This window comes from Bubalus kerabau, chromosome 2 (genome assembly GCF_029407905.1).
Source record: "Bubalus kerabau isolate K-KA32 ecotype Philippines breed swamp buffalo chromosome 2, PCC_UOA_SB_1v2, whole genome shotgun sequence".
In the NCBI taxonomy this organism is placed as follows: Eukaryota; Metazoa; Chordata; class Mammalia; order Artiodactyla; family Bovidae; genus Bubalus; species Bubalus kerabau.
The window spans coordinates 178,852,885-178,867,811 of NC_073625.1; the positions used below are offsets into that span (position 1 = coordinate 178,852,885).

At 39.9% G+C, this 14,927-nt stretch overlaps 1 protein-coding gene across 4 annotated transcripts in view; it reads left to right on the forward strand.

Moving 5' to 3' along the window:
• STAG1 (STAG1 cohesin complex component) overlaps positions 1 to 14,927 on the forward strand; it is a 507,868-nt gene that overhangs the window by 136,137 nt on the left and 356,804 nt on the right. The window lies entirely within an intron of this gene.

Sequence of the window (14,927 nt, forward strand, 5' to 3'; positions counted from 1 at the left end):
ATGGGGTCGCACAGAGTTGGACATGACTGAAGTGACTTAGCAGCAGCAGCACTTACATTTATAGGAGAAATTGTTCTGTAGGTTTTTTTTTGGGGGGGGGGGAGGGTGCTGTGTTTGGCTTTTATATAGAAGAAATGCTGGCTTTATAGATTGAGTTAGGAAATCTTCCTCATATATTTTTAGGAAGACTTTGAGAATGATCATTGTTATTTATTTAAATTGCTTGTAAAATTCATTAGTGTAACCATCTGATTCTGGATTTTTTTGTTAGCAGGTTTTGATAGCTGATTCTCTTTGAATGTTACAGGTTTGTTCTAATCTTTTACTTTTCCTTGAGCCATTTAATATAGGTTATGCAGTTTATTGGCATATAATTTTTTCCTATTCTCTTATAATCTTTTTTGTTTCTATAAGGTTTTTAATTCTAGAAATTTAAGAAAGGTGGGAATTTATAAATAAATAAATATGTAAATTTAAAATTCCTTTAATCAGATCCTGTTAGGAAACACTTGCAGGCTCTATAGCAATAGTTCTCAAAGTATGGTTCCCCACCAGCAATTTCAGTATCACCTTGGCACAGTTAAAAATGCAGAATCTTGGAAATTCTTTGAAAGTCCAGTGCTTAGGACTCTGTGCTCTCACTGCCAAGGGCATGGGTTCAATCCCTGGTCAGGGGACAGATGCAGCAAACTGCATGGCGTGGCTATAAAAAAAAAAGAACTGTAGATTCTTGAGTTACACCCCATACCTACTGAATCAGACCCTGGGCATGGGATCCAGCAGTTGTATTCCAACAAGACTTTCAGGTAATTCTGATACACACCAAAGTTTGAAAAACCCCAGTGCAGAGCTTTCCTGAATGTTCCTAGTATTCCCTAAATGGAGACCTGGTCCCCTCAGCCCTCAGGAGCAGAACCCCTAGGAGTATTCAAAGCCTCCAAGCCATAGTCTCCAGCATCAGTGGCAGACAGAGAATGAGCATCGTATCAGCACGTCCTGTCCCTCCTCATTCTACCATCTGCTTGTCTGCTTCAGTCATCTGAACAAAGGCCATGTAACTGTGGGAGGAGCTCGTATCTCTTCACCCAGGGCAGCTGCACAGGGCTTAGGAGCCAGTTGGCATGGGGCTCAGATCAGGATGGCAGGGTGGGGCTCCTGTAGGCTCAATGATAGGTAGAGGTCCTGATGTCAAGTCTTCATGTAGGTTGAATTCCTGGATGAATTCAGTTCAGTTCAACCCTAAGTTCTTTTTAGTATTCTACACGCCAGCTGCATGATGACACCTTTGACAGTGCACACACTTTCATGAAGTTAGACCTTCATTAATTTGAAATACTTGATACGAAAATGTTCCATTAGAGGGAATTTGTTGGTGGTTCAGTGGTTAGAGTTCCACATTTCCACTGCCAGGGCCATGGGTCCGATCCCTGGTGAGGGAACTACTAGTGTTGGAGAGATTGGAGGCATGAATCAGCAGTGGCTTACTGTGGGAACCTATTTCTCTGTAAGGTTGATAGTAATATTACTGCTTTAATTTATGAGTGTGGTTATTTGCATCTTCTCTCTTTTTTACTTACTGAGTCTGAAAGTTTGTCAGTAATGTCAATACATTTTAAAAAGTCAAATTTTAGCCTTATAAATTCTGTTATTTCTCTACTCTTGTTTATTTCTTCTTTTATTTTTATTATTTCATAAATTTGCTGCCTTCAGGTTTAACTTGGGCTTCCCAGGTGGCACTAGAATCTGCCAGCCAATGCAGGCGACATGAGAGAAGCAGGTTCGTGTCTGGGTCAGGAAGATCCTCTGGAGTGGGGGCATGGCAACCCACTCCAGTATTCTTGCCTGTAAAATCTCATGGACAGAGGAGCCTGGCGGACTACAGTCCATTGGGTCGCAAAGAGTCAGACATGACTGCAGCGATGTAGCATGCACACAGGTTTAATTTGCTCTTCATTAAGGTAGAGAGTTAGATTATTGAATTCATACATTTCTTTTTAATGTGGGGGTTTACAGTTATATTTCCCTCTGAGCACTGCTTTTGGTGTGTCTCATAAATTTTGACATATAATGTCTTTGTTTTCACTAGTCTCATAGTATTCTAATTTGTCATTTCTTCTTTAACTCAGTAATTTAAGAGTATGCTGTTTAGTTTCCACATATTTGCAAATTTTCCAGTTTCTCTCCTGTTACTGATTTCTACTTCCTTTGCTTTCTGCTCTAAGAATACAGTTTCTGTGATTTCAAGCTTTTAAAAGTTGCTGGGACTTTTTTGTGGCCTAATCAGCTATGCTGTAGAAGTTGTATGTGCACTTGAGAAAAGGGTGTATTCTGTTTTTGGGTGGAGTGTTCCTTATATGTCTATTAGGTCTGTTTGATATATGGTATCTGTTGTTCAAGTCCTCTATTGCCTTATTAATCTTATGTCTGGTCTTGGGGTTTTGTTTTTTTTTTTTTGGAAAGTGGTGTATTGAAATCACCAACTGTGGCCACAGTCCATGGGGTTGCAAAGAGTCCGACACAACTGACTGACTGAGCATGCACTCTTGATAAGGAAAGACTTTTGACACTATGCTTTTTTTTTTTTCTTTCTTGCTTGTCTTATATCTTCATTTTTCTTTAACTTTGTATTGGGGTGTAGCTGATTAACAAACAATAGTGTGATATTTTCAAGTGAACAGCAAAAGGACTTAGCCATACACATAAATGTTTCTATTGTCCCCCAAACCCCGCTCCCATCCAAGCTGGCACGTAACATTGAGTAGAGTTCCATGTGCTGTACAGTAGGTCCTTGTTGGTAATGCATTTTAAATACAGCAGTGTGTATATGTCCATCCCAAACTCCATAATTATCCCTTTCTCCCATCCCTGCCCTGGCAATGAGAAATTTGTTCTCTAAGTCTGTGAGTATCTGTTTTGTACGTTAGTTCATTTGTATCATTTCTTTTTAGATTCCACATAAAAGGGATGTTATATAATATTTCTGTGTGACTTAGTTCACTCAGTATGACATTTTGTAGGTCCATCCATGTTGTTGCCAATGGTGTTAATTCATTCTTTTTAATGGCTTAGTAATATTACATTGTGTGAAATACTACATTGTGTGTTTGTGTGGTGTGTCCACATATATATACACACCATTTTCTTTATCCATTCCTCAGTCAATGGACATTTAGTTTGCCTCCATGTCTTGGCTCGTTCAAAATGAGGCAGGGAGTACCCCAAGGCTGTATGTTGTCACCCTGCTTTTTTAACTTACATGCAGAGTAATCATGTGAAACTCAGGGCTGGAAGAATCACAAGCCGGAATCAAGATTGCCAGGAACAATACCAGCAATCTTAGACATGCAGATGATACTACTCTAGTGGCAGAAAGCAGAGAAGAACTAAAGGGCCTTTTGATGAGGGTGAAAAAAGGGAGTGAAAAACCTGGCTTAAAACTCAGCATGCAAAAGACTAAGATCATGGCATCTGGTCCCATCACTTCATCGCAAATAGATGGAGAAAAAAGTGGAAACAGTGACATTTTCCACTGGGTTCCAAAATCACTGTGGACAGTGACTGCATCCACGAAATTAAAAAGCTCTTACTCCTTATAAAGAAAGCTATGACAAACCTAGAAAGTGTATTAAAAAGCAGAGATACCACTTTGCTGACAAAGGTCCATATAGTCAAAGCTGTGGTTTTTCCAGCTCAGTTCAGTCGCTCAGTCGTGTCCACCTCTTTGCGACCCTATGGACTGCAGCATGCCAGGCCTCCCTGTCCATCACCCAACTTCCGGAGTTTACTCAAATTCATGTCCATCGAGTCAGTGATTCCATCCAACCATCTCCTCCTCTGTTGTCCCCTTCTCCACCTGCCTTCAATCGTTTCCAGCATCAGGGTCTTTTCCAATGAATCAGTTCTTCACATCACGTGGCCAAAGAATTGGAATTTTAGCCTCAGCATCAGTCCTTCCAATGAATATTCAGGACTGATTTCTTTTAGGATGGACTAGTTGGATCTCCTTGCAGTCCAAGGGACTCTCAAGAGTCTTTTCCAACACTACAGTTCAAAATCATCAATTCTTTGGCTCTCAGCTTTCTTTATATATAGTCCAACTCGCACAAACATACATGACTATTGGAAAAACCATAGCTTTGACTAGACAGACCTTTGTTGGCAAAGTAATGTCTCTGCTTTTTAATATGCTGTCTAGGTTGGTCCTCACTTTCCTTCCAAGGAGTAAGCGTCTTTTAATTTCATGGATGCAGTCACCACGTGCAGTGATTTTGGAGCCCAAAAAAATAAAGTTAGACACTGTTTCCACTGTTTCCCCATCTGTTTGCTATGAAGTGATGGGACCAGATGCCATGATTAGTTTTCTGAATGTTGAGTTTTAAGCCAACTTTTTCACTCTCCTCTTTCACTTTCATCAAGAGGCTCTTTCATTCTTCTTCACTTTCTGCCATAAGGGTGGTGTCATCTGCATATCTGAGGTTATTGATATTTCTCCTGGCAGTCTTGATTCCAGCTTGTGCTTCATCCAGCCCAGTGTTTCTCATGATGTACTCTGCATAGAAGTTAAATAAGCAGGGTGACCATATACAGCCTTGAAGTACTCCTTTCTCTATTTGGAACTAGTGTGTTTTTCCATGTCCAGTTCTAACTGTTGCTTCCTGACCTGCATACAGATTTCTCAAGAGGCAGGTAAGATGGTCTGATATTCCCATTTCTTGAAGAATTTTCCACAGTTTGTAGTGATTTTCTTGACCACAGCCACAAAATTTAAAAAAAAAAAAAAAATCCTACTCCTTATAAAGAAAGCTATGACAAACCTAGACAGCATATTAAAAAGCAAAGACATTACTTTGCTGACAAAGGCCTGTATGATCAAAGCTGTGGTTTTTCCTGTAATCATGTATTGATGTGAAAGTTGGACCATAAAGAAGGCTGAATGCTGAAGAATTGATGGTTTATAATTATGGTGCTGGAAAAGACTCTTGAGAGTCTTTAGGGAAGCAAGGATATCAAACCAATCTATCCTACAGGAAATTAAACCCAAATATTCATCTAAAGGACTGATGCTGAAGCTGATGTTCCAATACTTTGGCCACCTGATGCAAAGAGCCAACTCATGGGAAAGACCCTGATGCTGGGAAAGATTGAGGACAGGAGGAGAAAGGGGTGACAGAGGATGAGATGGTGCATGGCATCATGACTCAGTGGACATGAGTTTGAGTAAACTCCTAGAGATAGTGGAGGACAGGGAAGCCAGGCGTGTTGCAGTCCATGGGGTCACAAAGTTGGACACAACTTAGCAACTGAACAGCGGTGTTTCGGCTATTGTAAACACTGCTACAGTGATCTTCTTTGTTGCTTAATTTCTCCATCACTGCCTTCCTTTGTGTTTGATCTTCTAGTGTACCTTTTTCATTTAAAAAATTTCATTTTAAATTACACTGGTGATCATGATATCTTATGTTTATATCAATTTAGTTTGAAACAGTAGTAACTTGACTTTTTATTTATATATTTGGGCATACCTCAAATATATTGTGGGTTTTGTTCTAGAACACCACAGTAAAGCAAATAGCACAATAAAGTTACTTGAGTCACTTGAGTTTTTAAGTTTTCCAGTTATGTTTGGTCTAAACTATAGCTTGTTAAGTTTTCAGTGTCACTATGTCTTAAATGATGTACATACCTTTATTTACATATATAAGAACACTTTATTGGTAAGACATGCTAGCCATCATCTGAGCCTTCAGCTATTTGTAGTCTTTTTGCTGAAGGAGGGTCATGCCTCAGTGTTGATTGCTGCTGAATAATTAGGGTTGTGGTTTCCAAAGGATGGAGTGACTGTGGCAGTTTCTTAAAATAAGGCAACAGTGAAGTTTGCCACATTGGGGACTCTTCAATTCATGAATGATTTCCCTATAGCATGCAGTGCTGTTTGATACTATTTTACCCACAATAGAACTTTTTAAAAAAATTGGAGTGAGCCCTCCCAAACTTGCCACTGCTTTATCAGTTAGGTTTGCATAATATTCTAAACTCTTTATTGTCATTTCAACATCTGCTCAGCATCTTCAGCAGTTACAGCTTTCATATCAAGAAAGTACTTTGTTTGCTCATATGCAGGAACCTTCTCATTTGTTAGTGTTTATCATGAGATTTGTAACAATGCAGTCACATATTCAGACTCCACTTCTAATTTTAGTTCTTTGCTATTTCACTCACTGCACCAGCAGTTCTTTCTCCCCCTGAAGACTTGAATGCCTCAAAGTCATCTGTGAGGGTTGATAACAAGTGTTTGCAAACTCTTGTTGGTATTTTGACCCTTTCCATGAATCAGGAACATCACTAATGGTATCTAGAAAATACCATTTTGAATGAATGAATGTTTTCCTGGTTTTCATCTGACCTCATCCAGGTTCATCAGAGAAATCACTATCTATGACAGTTACAATCTTAAAATAGGTATTTCTTAACTAAAAAAACTTGAAAAGTGAAATAACTCCTTGTGGGCTGCAGGATGGGTTCTGTGTCAGGAGATGTGAAAATGGCATATGTCTCAATGTGCATCTTTAGCAGAGTTCTTCGTTGATCAGGTACATTGTCAACGAGCTGTAAGTAATATTTGAATCTTTTTTTATTCTGAGCAGTAGATCTCAAGAGTAGGCTTAAAGCATTTACTAAACAGTGTTGCAAACAGATGTACTGTCAACCAGGCTTTGTTTTTCCATTTCTGTAGCACAGGCAGAATAGATAATAGTGTAATTCTTTAGGGCCCTGTGATTTTTGGAATAGTAAATGAACGCTGGCTTCAATTTAAAGTCACTAGTTGCATTAGACCCTGTCAGGAAAGTGTGCTTGTTTTTTTGAAACTTTGAAGCCAGGCACTGACTTCTCTTTATACCTGTGAAAGTTCTCAATGGCATCTTCTTCCAGTGTAATACTATTTTGTCTACATTGAGAAAATTTTGTTTAGTTTTGTTGCTCAGTCACTCAGTCATGGCCGAATGTTTGCAACCCCATGGACTGCAGCATACCAGGCTTCCCTGTCCTTCACCATCTCCTGGAGTTTGTTCAAACTCATGTCCATTGAATTCTAACCGTCTCATCCTCTGTCATCCCTTTCTCCTCCTGCCTTCAGTGTTTCCCAGCATCAGGGTCTTTTTCAATGCGTCTGCTCATCCCATAAGATGGCCAAAGTACTGGAGCATCAGCTTCAGCATGAGTCCTTCCAATGAATATTCAGGGTTGATTTCCCTTAGGATTGACTGGTTGGATCTCCTTGCTGTTCAAGGGACTCAACAGTCTTCTCCAACACCACAGTTCAAAAGTATCAATTCTTCAGTGCACAGCCTTCTTTATTATGGTCTAGCTCTTGTATCCGTACATGACTACTGGAAAAACTATGGATTTAGCTAGATGTGCCTTTGTTGACAGAATGATGTCTCTGCTTTTTTATATATTGTCTAGGTTTGTCATATCTTTTTTTCCAAGGGCAAGCCTCTTTTAATTTCGTGGCTGCAGTCACCATCTGCAGTGATTTTGGAGCCCAGAAAAATAAAGTCAGTCACTGTTTTCACTGTTTCCCCATCTATTTGCCATGAAGTGATGAGACCAGATGCCATGATATTTGTTTTTTGAATGTTAAGTTTTAAGTCAGTTTTATCACTCTTCCCTTTAACCCTCATCAAGAGGCTCTTTAGTTCCTCTTTGCTTTGTGGTATAAGGGTGATGTCATCTGCATATCTGAGTTTATTGATATTTCTCCTGGCAGTCTTGATTCCAGCTTGTGCATCGTCCAGCCTGGCATTTCGCACGATGTACTTTGCATTAAGTTAAATAAGCAGGGTGACAATAGACAGCCTTGACGTACTCCTTTCTCGATTTGAAACCAGTCCATTGTTTCATATCTGGTTTTGACTGTTGCTTCTTGACCTGCATACAGATTTCTCAGGAGGCAGGTAAGGTGGTCTGGTATTTCTCTTAAAGAATTTTCCACATTTATTCCACATTTATTGTGATCCAAACAGTAAAAGGCTTTGGTGTAGTCAATGGAGCACAAGTAGATGTTTTTTTCTGGAATTCTCTTGCTTTTTCTATGATGCAATGGATTTTTTTCAATTTGATCCCTGGTTCCTCTGACTTTTCTAAATCCAGCTTGTACATCTAGAAGCTCTTGGTTCAAATACTGTTGAAGGCTAGTTTGAAGGATTTTGAGCATTAATTTGGTAGCATGTGAAAAGAATGCAGTTTGGTAGTTTGAACATTCTTTTGCATTGCCTTCTTTTGGGATTGGAATGAAAACTATCCTTTTCAAGTCCTGTGGCCACTGCTGAGTTTTCCAAATTTGCTGAGATATTGAATGCAGCACTTTGACAGCATAGTCTTTTAGGATTTGCAATAGCTCTTCTTGAATTCTGTCACCTTCACTAGCTTTTTTTCGTAGTAATGCTTCCTAAGGCCCAGTTGACTTCACACTGCAGGATGTCTGGGTGCAGATGAGTGATCAATCATACCATTGTCGTTATCCGGATCATTAAAAGCTTTTTTTTTGTATAGTTCTTTTGTGTATTCTTGCCACCATCTTCTTAATATCTTCTGCGTCTGTTACATTTATACTGTTTCTTTCATTTATTGTGCCTGTCTTTGCATGAAATATTCCCTTGGTATCTCTAATTTTCTTGAAGAGATCTTTAGTCTTTCCTATATTGTTTTCCTGTATTTCTTTGCATTGATCACTGAGGAAAGCTTTCTTATGTTTTTTTGGTGTTCTTTGGAACTCTGTATTCTGATGGATATAGCTTTCCTTTTCTCCTTTGCCTTTTGCTTCTCTTTTCTCAGCTATTTGTAAGGCCTTCTCAGACAACCATTTTGCCTTTCTGCATTTCTTTTTCTTGGGGATGGTTTTGATCACTGCCTCCTGTTCGAGCCTCCATCCATAGTTCTTCAGGAACTCTGTGTATTAGCTGCTGAACAACTATAGACAGGAGAATGTTGGAAATCCCCCAAAAAGATACCCCATGTACAAGGGCCAAGGACGCCACAAGAAGATGGTAGGAGGGTGCAGTCACATTTAAAATCAAACCTCATACCATCCAGATACTCTCGGAGGGTGCAAACAAAAACCTGGGTGCCCCAGGACCAGGGAAAGAGCTGTGATCTCCACAAGAGGCTGAGCCAGACCTGCCTTTCTGTGTTTGAATGTCTTGTGGAAGCGTGCGTCAGAAGTGACTAGCTGCTGGGATAATTCTGGGAGGTGTGGCTAGTGGCATAAGTCCTCTCGGAGGAGGTCGCCATTATCCTCAGTACAGAGCCACAGAGCAGGCCACCCAGAAACTGGAGAACAATTATCCCAAAGAAGTTCTTGCACTGTTGTGAATGTTCTAGGCCCCACAACAGATTTCTCCACCTGGGGATCTGGCAGAGGGACTGAGAACTCCCAGTTTAGTGTAAATACCTTAATTATTTTAACTAGATCTTCTAGTTAATTTGGTGCAACTTCTGCATCAGCATTTGCTGCTTTACCTTGCACTTTTAGTTTAAGGAGACAGCTTCTTTCCTTAAGTGCCATGTACCAATCTCTGCTAGCTTCAGACTTTTCTATTGCAGCTTCTTCAGTTCTCTTAGCCTTTATAGAATTAAGAGAGTTAGGGCCTTTTTTGGATTAGACTTGGCTTAAGAGAAAGTTGTAACTGATTTGATCTTTTATCTAGATCACTCAGACTTTCTATCACCAGTAGGCTGTTTTGTTTCCTTATCATTCTTGTGTTTTCTAGGATAGCATTTTCAATTTTCTTCAAGAACTTTTCTTTGAATTCACAATTTGACTAACTGGTGCAGGAGGCCTTGCTTTTGATCACTCTGAGCTTTCAACATTCCTTCTTCATTAAGCTTAATCACAATTAGGTTTTGATTGAAAGTGAGAGACATACAATTCTTCCTTTGAGTTGAACACATAGTGGCTCTTGTAGGTTTATTAATTGGCCCAATTTCAGTATTCACTGCAGATGGTGCCTGCAGCCATGAAATTAAAAGACGCTTACTCCTTGGAAGGAAAGTTATGACCAACCTAGATAGCATATTCAAAAGCAGAGACATTACTTTGTCAACAAAGATCCGTCTAGTCAAGGCTATGGTTTTTCCAGTGGTCATGTATGGATGTGAGAGTTGGACTGTGAAGAAAGCTGAGTGCTGAAGAATCGATGCTTTTGAACTGTGGTGTTGGAGAAGACTCTTGAGAGTCCCTTGGACTGCAAGGAGATCCAACCAGTCCATTCTGAAGGAGATCAGTCCTGGGTGTTCTCTGAAAGGACTGATGCTAAAGCTGAAACTCCAGTACTTTGGCCACCTCATGCGAAGAGTTGACTCATTGGAAAAACCCTGATGCTGGGAGGGATTGGGGGCAGGAGGAGAAGGGGCCTTTTTGGAGTTCATTTATCTTACTCATTGTGTAGATTTATGTATTTAAAATAGGTTAAGTTTTTGCCATGTATCTTCAGATATTCTTTCTTGTCTCTCTTTGTTTATCTACTTCTGGAAGTCTAAGTTCAATATCTGGGCTTAGATGGAGATGATTTCTGTGGTTTTTTTTTTTTTTCCCTGTTAATGGGCCATCATTTCATATTTTTTTGTATGCCTTTTGAATTTTTGATGTTATTAAAAAACTGGACATTTTCAATATGTCCATTGTTGTAACATTGGACACTAGGTTCTTCTCTCCTTCCCATGGTTTACTGTTGTCTTTTCAAGGACTACAGTCATCTCTTTATTTGCTTTGCTAATCTGTTTTTGCAAGGACTATATTCTTTGTCATGTGTGGGTCCTAAAATTTTGTTGTCTTGTTCGGTGGTCATCTTTGAGATTTCTTTTGCTAATAGAAACAAGTAATTTCTGTGTTTTTTTTTTTTTTTTTTTTTGCAGATGGTCTATTAGCTGAGGTACTTCTTCAAAAATTAGGCAGGCTTCCTACAGCTTTGCCTTAGTATTCACTTTGTGCTTGCACGGAGAGCAAAGATCACCTAGAATTGAAAGCCTGTACTCCTTAGTTCTTGTCTAAGAATCCATCCAGCCCTGGGCATTCATGTAATACTCTCCATTTCCTTCCATATGTGATACCCCTTTAGAGTTCTTATTCCCCAAATATCTTTCTTCTCCCCCTTTTTAAATTTGAAGCTTTTTAGATTGTTTAATGCTTATGCAATCCACTCTCTTGCCACAGACAGCTACTTGTATCACTGTGTGTTTAAATGCTTTTAAAAGATAATAGTTTTTCCAAAAAAAGAAAAAGGAAGCTGTTCAAAACACTCTGCTACAGTTTACGAGAACAAGTCCATGGTGTTCTCTTTGGCACTAGGAAGCCACACCAGTAACTTGGTGTGCTGTCCTTGTGGGGTATGGAGGTGGCATATGAGTAAGCAAAAGTACTACTGTGCTCTCTTATCAAATATAATAGACGTCTTTTAGCACTCCTCTCTTTATCATAAACTTTTATTAGATTCCATATGTTCATAAGAGATGAGCTTTGTTGTTTTTTTGGCCAAACTAAGAGTTGCTTCTGGCTTCCCTGGTAGTTCAATGGTAAAGAATCCACCTGCCAATATAGAAGATGTGGGTTTGATCCCTGGGTCAGGAAGACTCCCCTGGAGAAGGAAATGGCAACCCACTCCAGTATTCTTGCTTGGGAAATCCCATGGACAGAGGAACCTGGTGGACTACAGTTCATGGGGTCCCCCCAAAATTGGACTTGACTTAATAACTAAAAAACAACAAAAGTTCCTTTACTGGAGGGCCTAAGTTTTGAGGTTTCCTAGTCTTCCATTTTCCATGACATCATTTCTTTCTTTTGTTTTTGAAAGATTGATAATTCAATTTTCATGATTTTTTCCACTTCACATTTCAAACAATGCTTATCTGTCTTTCAGCTTACATTGTTGGAGCTGGTGATGGACAGGGAAGCCTGGTGTGCTGCAGTCCATGGGGTCACAAAGAGTCAGGCACAACTGAGTGACTAATACCATGGACCCCAGCATTCCAGACTTCCCTGTCCTTCACCATCTCCTGGAGTTTGCCCAGACTCATGTCTCTTGAGTCAATGATGCCATCTAACCATCTCATCCTCTGTTGTCCCCTTCTCCTGCCTTCTCTCTTTCCCAGCATCAGGGTCTTTTCCAGTGAGTTGGCTTTGCATCAGATGGCCAAAGAATTGGAGCTTCAGCTTCAGCATCAGTCCTTCCAATGAATATTCAGGATTGATTTCTTTTAGAATGGACTTATTTAATCAGCTTGCATAGTTTCTACGGAGAAGTCTGATCAGAATTTTTTGTTTCTTTGTATGTCAGGAATTATGTTACTTTTGTTTCCTTTTGAATTTTCTTCATATTTACCAATATTTATATTTTAGAATATTCATGGGAATTCTCTGGTCTTTCTTCTGTGTTTTAAAATCTCAAATTACTTTTGGAAAGCTGTTTGCTACCTCTTCAAATGTTTGTTTTTGCCTTGATGTTTCTCTCTCCTTCTGAATTCTAGTTATGTGTTATTCTGTTAGGTATTGTGCCATAACCTGTCTTGGATGCTCTGTTTTGTCTCACTCTGCTGCCTTTTTTTTTATTTAATAAACTTTAGTTTTAAGATAAGTTTTTGGTTCACAGCAGAATTGAATAGAAGTTAGAGAGATCCCCCATAACTCTTGTTCTCACATACATATAACCTCTTCCACTATTAACATCCCACATCACAGTGATGCATCTGTTACAGTCAGTGAACCTACGCTGACATGTTATTATCACCCAGTGTTTGTAGTTTAAATTAGGGTTCACTCTTTGGGTTATATATTCTATGGGTTTTGTTTTAAATGTACTATTTAGATGTACCCATGATTCTAGTATCATACAGAATAGATTCTGTGCCCTAAAAATCTTGTGGTCTCACTTGTTCATCTTTCCTATCACATAATGTTTGGCCATCCCTGATATTTTTACTGTCCTCATAGTTTTACCTTTTCCAGAATGCCATGTCATTCAAATCATATAGAGTGTAGCTGTTTCACATTGGCTTCTTTTAGTTAGTAATATGTATTTGAGCTTCCTCCATGTCCTTTCCTGGTTTGATAGCTCATTACTTTTAAGTGTTACGTAATGATGAATTTTCAGTTCATTTGGGTAAATACAAAGGAGTGTGATTGTTGGTAGTTGGTAGTACTATTGATTGTAGTCTATGTATTCTGGCATACTCATTTTTTTCTAAAGTAATTTTCAGAGGACCTAAATATACATTCGGAGAAGGCAATGGCAATTCATTCCAGTACTCTTGCCTGGAAAATCCCAGGGATGGAGGAGTCTGGTAGGCTGCAGTCCATGGGGTCGCGAAGAATCGGACATGACTGAGTGACTTCACTTTCACTTTCGTGCATTGGAGAAGGAAATGGCAACCCACTCCAGTGTTCTTGCCTGGAGAATCCCAGGGACGGCAGAGCCTGGTGGGCTGCCGTCTGTGGGGTCGCACAGAATCGGACATGACTGAAGCAATTTAGCAGCAGCAGCAGCAAATAGACATTTTTCTGAAGAATATACACAGTTAGCCAAAGTCTACATGAATAGATAACTCAACATCACTAATCTTCAGGGAAATGAAAATCAGAGCCATAATGCGGTATTCCTTCACACCTATGTGAAGATGTCTTTGATCAAAAAGATAAGAGAGATATTCTTGAGAATACCGACAGAACAGAAACCTTGTTCACTGTTGGTAGAAATGTAATTTGGTACAATCTCTAGAAAACAAATAATTAAAAATAAGACTATTGTATTATATATATAATATTATATAGCCACTTCTCAGTATATATCCACAATAAAGGAAATCATTATCCCAAACACATAGATGTATTTATCCCATGCTTGCAGCAGCATTCCAGTTTGTCTTGATTCATAGACGTAACATTCCAAGTTCCTATACAATATTGCTCTTTGTAGCATTGAACCTTGCTTCTATCACCAGTCCCATCCACAACTGGGTGGTGTTTTTGCTTTGGCTCCATCCCTTCATTCTTTCTGGAGTTATTTTTCCACTGATCTCCAGTAGCATATTGGGCACCTACCGACCTGGGGAGTTCCTCTTTCAGTGTCCTATCTTTTTGTCTTTTCATACTGGGGTTCTCAAGGCAAGAATACTGAAGTGGTTTGCCGTTCCCTTCTCCAGTGGACCACATTCTGTCAGACCTCTCCACCTTGACTGGTCCGTCTTGGATGGCCCCACACGGCATGGCTTAGTTTCATTGAGTTAAACAAGGCTGTGGTCCGTGTGTTCAGATTGGCCTGTTGTCTGTGATTGTGGTTTCAGTCTGTCTGCCCTCTCATGCCCTCTCTCAATGCCTACTGTCTTACTTGGATTTCTCTTACCTTGGACGTGGGGTATCTCTTCACGGCTGCTCCAGCAAAGCACAGCTGCCACTCCTTACCTTGGATATCCGGTAGCTCCTCTCGGCTGCCGCCCCTGACCTCGGACGTAGGGTAGCTCCACTCGGCCACTGCCCCTGACCTTGGACGTGGGGTAGCTCCTCTCGACCGTGCATATTAAAAAGCAGAGACATTACCTTGTCAACAAAGGTCCGTCTAGTCAAGGCTATGGTTTTTCCAGTGGTCATGTATGGATGTGAGATTTGGAGTATAAAGAAAGCTGATCGCTGAAGAATTGGTGCTTTTGAACTGTGGTGTTGGAGAAGACTCTTGAGAGTCCCTTGGACTGGAAAAAGATCCAACCAGTCCATCCTAAAGGAAATCAATCCTGAATATTCATTGGAAGGACTGATGTTGAAGCTGAAACTCCAATACTTTGGCCACCTAATGCAAAGAGCTGACGGAAAAGACCCTGATGCTGAGAAAGATTGAGGGCAGGAGGAAAAGGGGACGACAGAGGATGAGATCGTTGGATGG